The 17,022-nt window shown below is 36.6% G+C and overlaps 1 pseudogene; it reads right to left on the bottom strand.

The window, feature by feature from the left end:
• Window positions 1–4,497: 4,497 nt before the first annotated feature.
• Window positions 4,498–5,106, bottom strand: LOC143682475 (N-alpha-acetyltransferase 50-like; annotated as a pseudogene).
• Between the last annotated feature and the right edge of the window lie 11,916 nt (window positions 5,107–17,022).

The raw sequence follows: 17,022 nt of genomic DNA, 5'->3' as shown, positions 1-17,022 counted from the left end.
AGTCTTTCCTCATTGAGTATGATGTTAGCTTAGGTTTTTTCATATATTCTCTTAATCATGTTGAGGACATTTCCTTCTATTCCTATCTTTTGAAATACTTTTATCAAGAAAAGATGCTGACTTTTGTCAAATGCTTTCTTTGCATCAATAGAGCTGATCATGTGTTTTTTCCCCTTTAATTTATTGATGTGGTATATTACATTAATTGATTTGTTTGTGTTGAACTAGTCTTCCATACATGGAATAAATCCCACTTGGTCATGGTATATAGTATATATGGTATATAATTCTTTAAATATGCTACTGGATTCAATTTGTGAATATTTGTTGAAGATTTTTCCATCTATATTCATTAAAGAGATTGGCCTATGATTTTCTTTTCTTGTAGTATCTTTGTCTTGCTTTAGTTAGGATGATGTTGGATTCATAGAATGAGTTATGTAGCTTCACCCCCTCTTCAGTTTTCTTGAAGAATCTGAACAGTACTGGTACTAATTCTTTCTTGCATGTTTGGTAGAATTCACCTGTAAAGACATCTGGTCCTGGACTTTTCTTTTTTGGGAATTTTTTTGTGACTTATTCAATCTCTTTACTTGTTTTTTTTTTTTTTTTTTTTTGATATCATCTATTTCTTCTCAAGTAAATGTTGGTTGTTCATGCATTTCTAAGAAGTTGTTTATTTTGTCTAAGTTGCCTAGTTTGTTATAGTTGTTCATAGAACTTTCTCATTATCTCATTTATTTTTGTGGAGACTGTAGCTATGTCCCCCCATCCCATTTCTGATTTTATTTATTGCATCTTCTCTCTTTGTTTCTTTGTCAGCCTATCTAAAGAACCATTTATTTTATTGCTCCAGTCCTTTTTTATAAACTATAGGTGTTTATGGCAATAAGTTTCTTTCTCAGCACTGCCTTTGCTGCATCCCATTAGATTCGATATGCTGTGTTCTCCTTTTAATTTGCCTCAAGGTATTTATTAATTTCTCTTGTAGTTTTTATTTGACCCACTGGTTGTTTAAGTGTGTGTTGTTTATCCTCCATAATTTTGTCAATTTTCCAAGCTTCAGTCTGTTATTGAATTCCAACTTTATTCCATTCTGATGCAAGAAAGTGCTTGTGAATTTCGATATTCTTAAATTTACTGAGCTTAGCATTGTGGCCCAACATGTGGTTTATCCTGGAGAATGATCTACGAGCACTTGAGAAGAATGTGCATCCTGTTGTTACTGGGTGCAATGTTCTGTACATGTCTGTTAAGTCTATTTCATTTATTGTATTACTGAAAATCTCTGTTTCCTTATCGATACTCTGTCTAGATGTTCTATCCATTGACAAGAGTGGTGCATTTTTTTTTTCATGAGCAGACACCGGGAATTGAACCTGGGTTTCCAGCGTGGCAGGCGAGAATTCTACCACTGAGCCACCATCGTATCTCCCAAGAGTGGTGCATTGAAGTCTCCAACTACTATTGTAGAAGTGTCTACTTCGCCTTTCATGCTATCAGTGTTTGCCTCATGGATTTTGGAGCATTCTGGCTTGGTTCATAGATATTTATGATTGTTATGTCTTCTTGATTAATTGACCATTTTATTAATACATAGTGCTTTTTCTTTTAATTGTTCTACATTTGAAATCTCGTTTCTCTGATAATATTATTATAGCCATCCCTGCTCTTTTCTGGTTGTTGCTTGAATGGGATATCTTTTTCTAACCTTTCCCTTTCAATCTGTTTTTGTCCTTGGTTCTTTAATTTTTTTTTTAGCAGAATATCATATAAGTTTATTTCAGCTGTAACAGCAATGTTAAAATTGACGAGTTTAATTCTTAACTGCACCAAGTAAACTTAGCCATTTAAGAATTTTTAAAGTATTCTGTCCAAAAAATCTGAGGGAGCTTTTCTTTTCCCCACCACACACAATGATTTCTCAATAATGCTACTTTTGGAGGACTTTCATTTGATAAGTAAACTGCTTTGGGGGATATTTCAGAACTTCTTTACCCAAATGAAAACCAATCTGGGCAAATTATATGTTGCATAGATTTATCTCCAGATTCTGTTCTTTAGAACCTAAATCAATTGTCATACAATGTAATTTTTACCTATTCACCCCACTGTAAATACTGTTCTGAAAAATATGGACACATTCTGTGATCTTCCAGCTAAAAGAATTATTTATTGAATTATTTCCATCAAGATTATTTTTATTACTATCAAACTTACCAATTTAACGTGGTTCACTCTCTCAGTCTTTACTGATTCACTGACATATGAATTAATGGCCAGCTTCTACCTCCTCCTTAAGTGGATGGAATTATTTAATTCAAGTTTGAGGCAGGACAATTAACCCTTTACACACATTTATGATTTAGTTTAAGTTATTGACTAGTGTGGAAAAAGAAATTATGACAGGGAGCCTACACACTCAATTTAAAATGTAATTTTTTTCCTCCTTAAATAACATGTATTTATTAGTCATGAGACAGATATTCTGTTTTCAATAACCACATTTAGGGATATATTCATAGGACTGATTAGATAGTCTAGGCAAAATGGTTATAGAAATAGAGGCAGTGTCATCTCAGAAAACTAAAGAATGATCCTTCAAACTAATGCATTCTGTAACTCAAGCACTCTTCTCTTGACAAGAGGAAGCTGAAGCTTTTCCCCATGAAGGAAAAGTAAAGATGCTTGATATGAAATCTTTATTAAGATTAGATGTGGACTGCTTAAGAAATTGATGGTCAAGAAACAGTGTGGTCTTTGTAGATTTTTACTATCTTAAAATTCGAACCCTATATATTCACTCATCGACTACCTTCTTTTTCAGTATTATTCTTGGCACTCCAGAAAATTGTTTAAGTCTATTATACTTTCACATTCTTAAATAAGAACTCAGGATTATAAAATGTGCATGAAAATTTTGTAAATAGCATGTTTGGAGAGGTGAGATTTTCATACCAGAATTTTATAAAAAAGGATAAACATCAACCTTCATTTAAAAGTCAAGTGAGAGAAAACTGAAGCCTTGTGTGCTGTTTTACAATCTAATGGGACATTGTATTGGGTCATCAGTATTGACCATCTAAAATATTTTAAATATTGGAGTTGGGGCGATGGTAGGAAAAGAGAAAAATTTCAGATATTTCCCATCCTACAAAAGTTTATCAACCCATCAAAGCCACCCGTCTACATGCCAAAAAATATTCTGGTATAAGTCAGTTCTTTCAGTAGAGGTCATAGTGACATGTGCATTGTTAGCACTTCTAGACTTCTATTTTTCCAAGGATAGAAGCAATATGTTTAACAGTTCCACTCTTCTCCAAATCCTTGAAGTCAACAAAGAAGGCACAGAATGTAATCATGTCTGGGATGTTCTCCAGCAGGTAAGCACTAGCTTAACTATGTTCTCAAAAATAGTTTAGATATTCTTTCTTATATAATCCAACACTCAGTGGCCACAGGTTTAGCAGCCAGCATTAGCTGACATTAAATGCATTTTTTTTTTTGCCGCAAGTCCATCTAAACTTCCTTTTAAGTACTTTTTAAGATGTCTAAGAGAAAACACCAACTTCGAATTTAATTAGGGACATTCACCTATAAAGACATAAGCTCCATTTTTAACGATGCTGACTAAAATTACTGTTGCAGTTCACTGAAGAAAACAGATAGCCAAAAAAAAAAACAAAAAAAGGTAAATCAAAACAAACCTCTTAAGGTCAGTTAAAGACCATATTTACAGCTGTGAGATTAAAATAAATCTCACCAGCCTACACTCTAAACATTAATGCCACTAGTAATGATCAACAACAGGAAGAAATAAACCTGCTAAAAACCAGCCCACTCATTAATACAAAGCAGTATAACTCAAATATTGAGAGCAAAGTATAAACACTACCTAACCAAACTGCCCCATCTACCTTAACCACCTGCAAGAAAAACTGCTTAAAAAAAACAATGACAAAAGCTTAAGTATTTCTTACAAGGATAATAATGGTCCAGCTCCTAAAACAGTGCTCAAAAGGACTAAAGATGGAGTGAAGGTAATGTTTAGGGTTAGTATCCCATGGTCTTTAAAAACCCAAAGTACCACAAACACACTAACTTGTTCATGAATTAGAGAACCAGATAAGGCTGCTGCTTCTTTTCGTCTTCTGAATATATGATATTTTGTTGGTTCTGCCCTTCAATGTGAAAGCAGGACATTTAAAAAATGAGCTATACATTTTGAAATTATTTGACACCCCAATCTTTGGCACCATATATGTTAACAGTGAAACTAAACATTCTTCTACTCTCTACTTCCTTCAATGAAACCACCTCAAAAATGTCAGAAAACTAAAACAATCCAAGCATGACTAAGCCCTTGAAAGTACTAAAACTTTTAGAAAAAAGGAAGGAAAGATAGAAGAAAGAAAGAGAAACAAATATAAGGAGGGAAAGATCTATGGGCCACTCTTTTATTTGGCGACAGGCAAGTCAAAGAAAGTTCACATTTGTTCAGTTGTCTGTTTTTTGCACAAGTGCATTCTGGCCAGAAGGGACTTTGAGGTTTTTCTGCAGTACATGAGCATCTGCAGGTTCTGTCCTCTTCTAATAGTTCTTTGTCTCAATGATCTCAAAGCCAAACTTCCTGTAGAAGTCAATTGCTGAGTCACTGCTGATCTAGACATATAGATAGATGTGCAGTCCAGGGTGGGCCATGGTGGCGCAGTGGCAGAGTTCTCCCCTGCTATGCCAGAGACCTGGGTTTGATTCCCAGTGCCTGCCCATGCAAAAAAAAAAAAGTTTAAAAAAAGTGCCGTCTTTTTCCAGATGTTTGACATGATTTAATACTTTAGTTACTATTCCTAGTCTTTGGTAAGGTCCCAGACATCCTAGTGTCGTGATGTGAAGTTTCTTCTGATTCTGTGACTGATCCATGCTACAGCATGCTGCACCTACTGCAATATCATTAAACTCGGCAAGTTTTGCTAGATCTCCAACCTCCAGCCCATTTTTGTAGAACTTGTCATTGTAGCTGACTGGAAAGATGACTTGGTTTAATCTCTTTAACTTTTAAATATTGTGTGGTGTCACATCTCCCAGCTCGATCCGGCTGCCTTTCATCTTTTCCACCTGCCGAGGCTGTCATTACCACTGATATCAATACCGTCATTGCTGCCAACCTGAGCTTCTCATACTCGCAACTCGGGCCACATAACCTCACAAGCCAGTCTCTTCTCCTGGGGCAGGGAGCTGAATGGGTGATGGAAGCCACAAGAATTGAGTGCTGCTCTGTGTCGCTAGTAGGCATGGGGATGTCTCCTGCCACCATGTTGGTGCTGCTGCTTCTCTATATGTGCACACAGGATCCTGGGCTCCAGCTTGCTGCTGCTGCCCTATCCTTGGGTCCTAAGTGAGTCTCTTGTGGGCAGCATATAGATGGATCCTGTTTTTTTTAATCCATTCTGCAAATCTATGTCTTTTGATTGGGGATTTAATCCATTAACATTTAATGGTATTACCACAGAGGTTATACTTTCTTCAACTCTTTTTTCTTTTATATTTTATTTGTTGAATCTTATTTTTTATCTCTTTCAACCCTGTTATTACCTTTCCCACTAATTTTCATTTCTAAATTGTTCTTTAAACTTTTCTTTCTTATCTTTTCCTATCTGCCTATAGTGTTCCCTTTAGTATTTCTTGTAGAGCAGGTATCTTATTCATGCACTCTCTCAGTGTCTGTTTATCTGTAAATATTTTAAACTCTCCCTCATTTTAGATGGGCAGGTTTTCTGGATATAGACTGCTTAGTTGGCACTTTTCTCTTTCAGTGTCTTAAATATGCCATCCCACTGCCTTATCATCTCCATTGTTTCTGCAGAGAGATCCACACTTCATCTTATTGAGATTCCTTTATGAGTGATCACTTTCCTCTTCCTATATTCAGAATTTTCTTTTTATCTTTGACATTTGACAATCTGATTCCTAAGTGTCTTGTTGTAGGTCTATTTGGATCCATTCTGTTTGGGGTTCACAGTGTTTCTTGGACCTGTTATTCTGTATTTTTCATAAAAGTTGGGAAATTTTCACTGATTATTCACCCCATTATTCTTTCTGCCTCCTTTTTCCTTCTCTTCTCCTTCTGGGACACCCATAACATGTATATTCATGTGCTTCATATTGTCATTCAGTTCCCTGAGACCCTGTTCAATTTTTTTTTCCATTTTTTTCCCTATCTTTTTTTTTGTGAAGAATTTTGATGTCCTGCTTTCTTATTCACTAATGCTATCTTTTGCTTCTTCAAATCTTCTGTGGTATGTCTCTATTTGGTTTTACATCTCTTCTGCTGTACCTTTAATTCCTATAAGTTCTGCTACTTGTTTTCTCAAGCTTTCTAGTTTTTCTATATGGATACCCTATGTCTTTTTTATATCCTTCATATCTTTTCCCATATTTTCCTTCAACTCATTGAATTAACAAGATGTGTTTCAACATCATTGATCAATCCATTTTCAATTCCTTCATCTCAGTTGAGGTGTTAGTTTGTTCCTTTAGTTAGGCTATATCTTCATTCTTCATGGTATAAGTCTTGATTATCTTGCCTAGTTTATTCTAGAGGTGATTTTACCTATTTTTCCTAGTGTTTTCTGGTTGGCTGGATTTGTTCACCATTAGTTCATTTCTCTCACTGGAAAGTTGTCCAATTTATTCTGCTCCCCAGTTTTCTCCCCAAATCAGGCACCTACAACAGCCTGCCTGAGGGATTGCAGCGGGCACTGGGCATCATAGCAATGTCTCTGTGGATAAAACAAGTCTGCTGTCTTCCAGTGGTGCTCTGTTTTTCATCATTCTGCAACACCTGTGTTTATTCTAGGACAATACTTTTACAGTTGGTTCTTCCATATTTCTCAGACAAAAGAGGGGCTGGTTCCCAAGTAGGGAATCTAGACCTGCTCCAATCAGCCTGAAATAATTTTCTGGGTAGTCTCTGAAAAAACCTTTCAATTCTTCTGCATTTTCTGTTCTGCCCGGCAGATAGCACTGTTTGATAACTTAATTGTCCCCACAGTACTGGTTGCATCTCTCCAGGTCTGCCTGAAACTGCAGATTCTTGTTCCCTTTCTTTGCCAGCCAAAATCTGACTCAAGATGGGTCTTTGTGCCCCATTTTATCTGTGGCAGAGTACATCCCCAGCTGTCCCAGTCTTTAGTCTTTCCTCAGGCAGGGATCAGGTCTCTTGCTGTTATTTTTCACAGGGGTGTGGGGAATGATTTCAGACATTGGACTGGAAACACAACTTCTGTCCACATTTTCTCAGATTCTATCTCTCAGTGACTTGGGCTTTGAAATGCTCTCCCCTGTCCCCATGTCTCCAAAAAGTGAGGATTTCTCTCACTGCTGTGAGAGAACACATATTCTGTGTTCCCATTGGGACGGATCTCTGTTAAGGTTTCTCCGCCCATCCAATACTATGAGACTGAGTGATGGGGAGAAGAGAGGGCCAGCTGTTCTGGAATGGACATTTCCTATCTAATGTTGTTATTATTATTTTTTTTAATTAATTAAAAAAAATTAACTGACACAACATTTAAAAATCATTCCATTCTACATATGCAATCAGTAATTCTTAATATCATCACATAGATGTATGATCATCATTTCTTAGTACATATGCATCAATTTAGAAAAAGAAATAGCAAGACAACAGAAAAAGAAATAAAATGATAATATAGAGAAAAAATAAATAAAAATAAAAAATACAAAAATATATAAGAAAAAAAACTATAGCTCAGATGCAGCTTCATTCAGTGTTTTAACATAATTACATTATTGTGCTGTCCATTTTTTTTTTTTTTAGAAATCATACCATTCTACATATGCAATCAGTAATTCTTAACATCATCACATAGATGCATGATCATCGTTTCTTAGTACACTTGCATCAGTTTAGAAGAACTAGCAATATAACCAAAAAAGATATAGAATGCTAATATAGAGAAAAAGAATAAAAGTAATAATAGTAAGAACAAAACAAAACAAAACAAAATAAAACAAAAACCTATAGCTCGGATGCAGCTTCATTCAGTGTTTTAACATGATTACTTTACAATTAGGTATTATTGTGCTGTCCATTTTTGAGTTTTTGTATCTAGTCCTATTGCACAGTCTGTATCCCATCACCTCCAATTACCCATCATCTTACCCTGTTTCTAACTCCTGCTGAACTCTGTTACCAATGACATATTCCAAGTTTATTCTCGAGTGTCGATTCACATCATTGGGACCATACAGTATTTGTCTTTTAGTTTTTGGCTAGACTCACTCAGCATAATGTTCTCTAGGTCCATCCATGTTATTACATGCTTCATAAGTTTATCCTGCCTTAAAGCTGCATAATATTCCATTGTATGTATATACCACAGTTTGTTTAGCCACTTGTCTGTTGATGGACATTTTGGCTGTTTCCATCCCTTTGCAATTGTAAATAACGCTGCTATAAACATTGGTGTGCAAATGTCCGTTTGAGTTTTTGCCCTTAATTCCTTTGAGTAGATTCCCAGCTGGGTGGTATGGCAATTCTATATTCAGCTTTTTGAGGAACCGCCAAACTGGCTTCCACAGTGGTTGCACCATTTGACATTCCCACCAACAGTGGATAAGTGTGCCTCTTTCACTGCATCCTCTCCAGCACTTGTCATTTTCTGTTTTGTTGATAATGGCCATTCTGGTGGGTGTGAGATGATATCACATTGTGGTTTTGATTTGCATTTCTCTAATGGCCAGGGACATTGAGCATCTCTTCATGTGCCTTTTGGCCATTTGTATTTCCTCCTCTGAGAGGTGTCTATTCAAGTCTTTTTCCCATTTCGTAATTGGGTTGGCTGTCTTTTTGTTGTTGAGTTGAACAATCTCATTATAAATTCTGGATACTAGACCTTTATCTGATATGTCGTTTCCAAATATTGATTCCCATTGTGTAGGCTGCCTTTCTACTTTCTTGATGAAGTTCTTTGATGCACAAAAGTGTTTAATTTTGAGGAGTTCCCATTTATTTATTTCCTTCTTCAGTGCTCTTGCTTTAGGTTTAAGGTCCATAAAACCGCCTCCAATTTTAAGTTTCATAAGATATCTCCCTACATTTTCCTCTAACTGTTTTATGGTCTTAGACCTAATGTTTAGATCTTTGATCCATTTTGAATTAACTTTTTTGTAGGGTGTGAGATATGGGTCTTCTTTCATTCTTTTGCATATGGATATCCAGTTCTCTAGGCACCATTTGTTGAAGAGACTGTTCTGTCCCAGGTGAGTTGGCTTGACTGCCTTATCAAAGATCAAATGTCCATAGATGAGAGGGTCTATATCTGAGCACTCTATTTGATTCCATTGGTCGATATATCTATCTTTATGCCAATACCATGCTGTTTTGACCACTGTGGCTTCATAATATGCCTTCAAGTCAGGCAGTGCAAGACCTCCAGCTTTGTTTTTTTTCCTCAAGATGTTTTTAGCCATTCGGGGCACCCTGCCCTTCCAGATAAATTTGCTTATTGGTTTTTCTATTTCTGAAAAATAAGTTGTTGGGATTTTGATTGGTATTGCATTGAATCTGTAGATCAATTTAGGTAGGATTTACATCTTAACTATATTTAGTCTTCCAATCCATGAACATGGTATGCCCTTCCATCTATTTAGGTCTTCTGTGATTTCTTTTAGAAGTTTTTTATAGTTTTCTTTATATAGGTTTTTTCTCTCTTTGGTTAAATTTATTCCTAGGTATTTTATTCTTTTAGTTGCAATTGTAAATGGGATTTGTTTCTTGATTTCCCCCTCTGCTTGTTCATTGCTAGTGTATAGAAAAGCTACAGATTTTTGAATGTTGATCTTGTAACATGCTGCTTTGCTGTACTCATTTATTAGCTCTAGTAGTTTTTTTGTGGATTTTTCCGGGTTTTCGACGTATAGTATCATATCGTCTGCAAACAGTGATAGTTTTACTTCTTCCTTTCCAATTTTGATGCCTTGTATTTCTTTTTCTTGTCTAATTGCTCTGGCTAGAACCTCCAACACAATGTTGAATAATAGTGGTGATAGTGGACATCCTTGTCTTGTTCCTGATCTTAGGGGGAAAGTTTTCAATTTTTCCCCATTGAGGATGATATTAGCTGTGGGTTTTTCATATATTCCCTCTATCATTTTAAGGAAGTTCCCTTGTATTCCTATCCTTTGAAGTGTTTTCAACAGGAAAGGATGTTGAATCTTGTCAAATGCCTTCTCTGCATCAATTGAGATGATCATGTGATTTTTCTGCTTTGATTTGTTGATATGGTGTATTACATTAATTGATTTTCTTATGTTGAACCATCCTTGCATACCTGGGATGAATCCTACTTGGTCATGATGTATAATTCTTTTAATGTGTTGTTGGATACGATTTGCTAGAATTTTGTTGAGGATTTTTGCATCTATATTCATTAGAGAAATTGGCCTGTAGTTTTCTTTTTCTGTAATATCTTTGCCTGGCTTTGGTATGAGGGTGATGTTGGCTTCATAGAATGAATTAGGTAGTTTTCCCTCTGCTTCGATTTTTTTGAAGAGTTTGAGGAGAGTTGGTACTAATTCTTTCTGGAATGTTTGATAGAATTCACATGTGAAGCCGTCTGGTCCTGGACTTTTCTTTTTAGGAAGCTTTTGAATGACTGATTCAATTTCTTTACTTGTGATTGGTTTGTTGAGGTCATCTATGTCTTTTTGAGTCAAAGTTGGTTGTTCATGTCTTTCCAGGAACCCGTCCATTTCCTCTAAATTGTTGTATTTATTAGCATAAAGTTGTTCATAGTATCCTGTTATTACCTCCTTTATTTCTGTGAGGTCAGTAGTTATGTCTCCTCTTCCATTTCTGATCTTATTTATTTGCATCCTCTCTCTTCTTCTTTTTGTCAATCTTGCTAAGGGCCCTTCAATCTTATTGATTTTCTCATAGAACCAACTTCTGGCCTTATTGATTTTTCTCTATTGTTTTCATGTTTTCAATTTCATTTATTTCTGCTCTAATCTTTGTTATTTCTTTCCTTTTGCTTGCTTTGGGATTAGTTTGCTGTTCTTTCCCCAGTTCTTCCAAATGGATAGTTAATTCTTGCATTTTTGCCTTTTCTTCTTTTCTGATATAGGCATTTAGGGCAATAAATTTCCCTCTTAGCACTGCCTTTGCTGCGTCCCATAAGTTTTGATATGTTGTGTTTTCATTTTCATTCGCCTCGAGGTATTTGCTAATTTCTCTAGCAATTTCTTCTTTGACCCAGTCGTGGTTTAGGAGTGTGTTGTTGAGCCTCCACGTATTTGTGAATTTTCTGGCACTCCGCCTATTATTGATTTCCAACTTCTTCCTTTATGATCCGAGAAAGTGTTGTGTATGATTTCAATCTTTTTAAATTTGTTAAGACTTGCTTTGTGACCCAGCATATGGTCTGTCTTTGAGAATGATCCATGAGCACTTGAGAAAAAGGTGTATCCTGCTGTTGTGGGATGTAATGTCCTATAAATGTCTGTTAAGTCTATCTCATTTATAGTAATATTCAGATTCTCTATTTCTTTATTGATCCTCTGTCTAGATGTTCTGTCCATTGATGAGAGTGGTGAATTGAAGTCTCCAACTATTATGGTATATGAGTCTATTTCCCTTTTCAGTGTTTGCAGTGTATTCCTCACGTATTTTGGGGCATTCTGGTTCGGTGCATAAATATTTATGATTGTTATGTCTTCTTGTTTAATTGTTCCTTTTATTAGTATATAGTGTCCTTCTTTGTCTCTTTTAACTGTTTTACATTTGAAGTCTAATTTGTTGGATATTAGTGTAGCCACTCCTGCTATTTTCTGGTTGTTATTTGCATGAAATATCTTTTCCCAACCTTTCACTTTCAACCTATGTTTATCTTTGGGTCTAAGATGTGTTTCCTGTAGACAGCATATAGAAGGATCTTGTTTTTTAATCCATTCCGCCAATCTATGTCTTTTGATTGGGGAATTCAGTCCATTGACATTTAGTGTTATTACTGTTTGGATAATATTTTCCTCTAACATTTTGCCTTTTGTATTATATATATCATATCTGATTTTCCTTCTTTCTACACTCTTCTCCATACCTCTCTCTTCTGTCTTTTTGTATCTGACTCTAGTGCTCCCTTTAGTATTTCTTGCAGAGCTGGTCTCTTGGTCACAAATTCTCTCAGTAACTTTTTGTCTCAGAATGTTTTAATTTCTCCCTCATTTTTGAAGGATAATTTTGCTGGATATAGGAGTCTTGGTTGTCAATTTTTCTCTTTTAGTAATTTAAATATATCATCCCACTGTCTTCTAGCTTCCATGGTTTCTGCTGAGAAATCTACACATAGTCTTATTGGGTTTCCCTTGTATGTGATGGATTGTTTTTCTCTTGCTGCTTTCAAGATCCTCTCTTTCTCTTTGACCTCTGACATTCTAACTAGTAAGTGTCTTGGAGAACGCCTATTTGGGTCTAATCTCTTTGGGGTTCGCTGCACTTCTTGGATCTCTAATTTTAGGTCTTTCATAAGAGTTGGGAAATTTTCAGTGATAATTTCTTCCATTAGTTTTTCTCCTCCTTTTCCCTTCTCTTCTCCTTCTGGGACACCCACAACATGTATATTTGTGCGGTTCATATTGTCCTTGAGTTCCCTGATACCCTGTTCAAATTTTTCCATTCTTTTCCTGATATTTTCTGTTTCTTTTTGGAATTCATATGTTCCATCCTCCAAATCACTAATTCTATCTTCTGTTTCTTTAAATCTATCATTGTAGGTATCCATTGTTTTTTCCATCTTTTCTACTTTATCCTTCACTTCCATAAGTTCTGTGATTTGTTTTTTCAGTTTTTCTATTTCTTCTTTATGTTCAGCCCATGTCCTTTTCATGTCCTACCTCAATTAATCGATTTCGTTTTTGAAGAGGTTTTCCATTTCTGTTCATATATTCAGCATTAGTTGTCTCAGCTCTTGTATCTCATTTGAACTATTGGTTTGTTTCTTTGACTGGGCCATATTCTCAAGCTTCTGAGCGTGGACAGTCATCTTCTGCTGCTGGCGTCTGGGCATTTAGTCAGATTTCCCTGTGTGTCGGACCCAACAACGTTGTAAGATTTTTCTGTGAAATCTCTGGGTTCTGTTTTTCTTATCCTGCCCAGTAGCTGGCGCTCGTGGCACACGTTTGTCTGCGGGTCCCACCGGTAAAAGGTGCTGTGGGTCCTTTAACTTTGGAAAACTCTCGCCGTCCGGGAGGTTCGCTAGCCAAAGCGGCTTGGAAGAGTGCCAGCCGGCCTGGGGTCCGAATGCGGGGAGGGTTGCTGGCCGCCGCAGCCCGGGAAAGCGCCCATCCAAATTTCCTGGTCGGCCCAGTGGCGGGAGGGCGCCAGCCGCAGTGGCCCGCCCGGTAGAGTGCACGTTCCCGGGGAGTCACGGGTTTGGAAGGGGCCCCCCCCGTCGCCGTTCTCCCTGGCCTGGGGATTTCCTATCCAATTCTCTCCGTTGGTCTGGGGGGCCGCACGTGGTGTGGGTGCCAGCTGCCGCTGTTTGAGGGGACCGCCTGTCCAATTTTCCCAGCCGGCCCGGGAAGGGGAAGGGAGTGACTCCGACTGCTTGCCGCCCCGCCCGGTGAAGCCCGCGCCCCTCGGCGATCTCACCAGAGCGGGTTCTCTCAGCCAGCCAGCCGTTCCAGGATGGGGTACGCTGTCTTTTTTTATCTCTGTCTTGGCTTTGGGAGCTGTTCTGTATCATTTCTACTCCCCTAGTAGCTGTCCTGGAGGAGAAACTAAGATCCGCGTGTCTTACTAAGCCGCCATCTTCTCCGGAAGCCCTCTAATGTTATTTTAATCCTTCAATTTGGGATAATATGTAGGATCCTGCTCCAATCCATATCCTTCTCCTGATTTCTGAGCAATCCAGAGTTGTCCTTTTTTAACACTGAATCTCTGAGGAGAGATTTTCAGTAGCTGTTTATATCATCATGTTGATGACATTACCCCCTGTCCTTTAGTTGTTTCTTAATGTCATTTTCTGCTCCAGGGTTCCATCCAAGATTACAGCTGAATGAAATGTCTCCTTTGTTTCCTTTAGACTGTGGCAATTTTTCAGACTTCCCTTGAGTTTGATGAACTTCAGAGTTTTTCAGTGTATTGGTGATATGTTTGATAGAATGTCCCTCTCGGAATTTGTCTGATGGTTTCTTCATTGAAACGAAGTTATGGGCTTTCATTCCTCAATGGAGGAATACCAGAGAGGTAAAGTGACAAGAAAACTGTATTATATCAAGGATACCTACTATCAGTGTGTGACAAATCTTGATTATCTGGATGAGGCAGTTACTCAGGCTTCTCAAACTGTAGAGTAAATTTAATTTTGCCCCTTTCCATTCAGTTATCTTTGGAAGGAACTCACACCTTAAGGGTGAGGAGTTAGTCTCCATCTCAATTAAAGTGAATAGTCTAGGCATTTTGTATTTTCATATACTTGTGAAAATAGAGTTACAAATGTCTAAGAAAGCCCACTCTGAGTTCCAGCTGTAATTGCATTGGATCTGTAGATGAATCTGGAGAAAATTGACAAGAAAACTTTAGTGGACATTTCACTCCACCAAGATCTTTATCTCACCCTTTACTTGCTTCTTTAATTTTTCTCATTAGTGTTTTATAATTTCAAGTGTAGGGAACTTCTGTCATTTTCTTTAAATTTATTTCTAAACATTGTGCTTTTTTTATGCTGTCTTTTATATCTTTTTCTTATCTTGTGTACTTTCTAGAATCTATAATATAAGATCGGAGAAAAGTGCTTAGGGGCAGTTGGCACCACTGCCTTTATTTGAGATAGGGGAAATTATTGAGATTAACTTCATTCTTTATATGAAATTAGCAGTAGGTAAATGCTCTTCAGTAAGTTGATGAAATTTTCCTATTTCTAGAAGCTAGCAATTTATTTTTTTCTTGAATGGGTATAAGATTTTGACAAGTGCTTTTTAAATATCTATTGAGAGCTCTATATGATGTTTCTACTTTATTCTACTGGTGTGAATTACATTAATTTTTGCATTTTATTCTTGGAATAAATATGGCCTGTACTTGACATCTTAATCTTTTAAAAATAATTTATCAACATATTTGATTTGCTAACATTTTTAGAGTTTTTAAACCTAGGTTTATGTATTATATTGATACACAATCATCTTTTTTTATAATATCCTTTCATTTTGGAATAACTGTTATGATGATCATATAAAATTTTTCTGAGACATTTCGTGTAAGACCGGTTTTATTTCTTTCTTCTGTTTAACAGAATTTTCCATTGAGGAACACTGGATGTATTTTGTTTTGCTTTGTTTTGGCACAGACAACTAACATATGAGCTAATATTTTGATTTTGTGGGTGCTGCTTTATTTTAGACTTTGCTAATCTATGATGAACTAGGGCATGCCACTTAGAAATGGGACATGATATTTATCTTTTTTGGATTTTAATACGAAGACTGAGCTGTGTACCAAGCTCTATAACTGGCAAAACAGAAAAAAAGATAAACCCTGTTACTCTTACAGTGGTCAGCAGTTGATACCTTCACTCAGCTCTTGTTTTCCTTCGTGGAGTCCTGCCTAGCAAATGTACCTATCAATGCTATGGTTTGAGCAGAGTTTATATACACATGTATTTTTTTCTTCACAGATTTTTCCTTATGGGGATTCACACCTTCAATTTATAGCTGCTCTTACAGCTGTCAGTTTCACATTCTGACTCCTTAAGCTGGTAAACTCCTGGTGTCCTACTTCATACCACACTAGGGAACAGCCTCAGGAGAAAATCTGTATGAATGTGGATCTCACCTACTACCTTGTTGGAAGAGTCAAATTCCCTGTAGGTTCTGCCTGCTTTCAGTAAATCCCAAGTTAACCAAAATGGGGGTTATTTTAGAATTCTGTCTACCATTTTACAGGGGTTATCAAAGAATTAATTTTAATAATTAGAAGTACAAAATACTTACCAATATGGCCTCAATGATACATGTTTAAAGGGCTGTCCCATCTGTAGTTCCTTCCTCCCATGACTTCATTCCCCCATTTCTATCTGCTCTGGTAGCTTCAGCTTCAGGCTCTGCCTCCGTAGTCCAATAGGTTTTTGTCTGCCTGCTTCAGCTCTGTCTTACAAAACCAAATGCATCCTCCGGGAAAAAGCTGCATGTATGTGTATTTTACCCACAGTATTTTCCTTCTTTCAAGGGTTAATTCTGTCTAGTTTCTACCAGCTTTTGATAACTGGCTAAAAATTTCAAAGAAATCTTTCCTTAGTGTTAAAAATATTTACACCAAGATAGTTAGTGCACTACAAGTGATTCTGCTGTTATTAGAAGCTGGAATATTCAGAGGTGTATTTTTACCAATTAAATATTCCTCTACTGTTTCACTCCCTTAAAAAGAAGCCTTATGCTTTTTCCTTCTTTTTATTTGGTAGAAATATTATCTATTTCTTTCTTAAAAGTTCATTGACATTGTAGAAACTATAACTAATATATTTTGTACCAAATGTGAGGGATGAAAAAATAATCCAATTTTGCTTCTGATTCTGCAGTTCTAATCACTGCTGGGCCACTGCTTAAGGCCTGGTTGGCCAAAAAAAAATCAGGGATTGCACTGAAAGATACAGTGAACCAACCACCTTTGAATATCCCCTGACAAGCAAGAGGCTTAATTTCTGTGCTTTAAATCTTGTTCCACAGAACAATTGATTTCATCAAAAGTTTTTTAGGGACTCCACTGCTATTTAATCAAATTTCACTTCAGATGTATTTAACTCTTTTAAAAATGGTAACAGAGTACCAATGCATTATATAGCTAATTTTAAAACAAAAGTATACTGACATATGAACAGATAAAATCTTAAAAAATGTTAGCACATGGAACTATTTACCTAGAGGAATCAAGTTTTCTCAATACTGTGCAATCAAAATAAAATACAGAAATAAATGTTATGCCAATTGATTGTAAATAGCAGC

The sequence above is a fragment of the Tamandua tetradactyla genome, chromosome 5, assembly GCF_023851605.1.
Source record: "Tamandua tetradactyla isolate mTamTet1 chromosome 5, mTamTet1.pri, whole genome shotgun sequence".
Lineage (NCBI taxonomy): Eukaryota > Metazoa > Chordata > Mammalia > Pilosa > Myrmecophagidae > Tamandua > Tamandua tetradactyla.
This window is presented reverse-complemented; position numbering and strand designations above follow the sequence as displayed.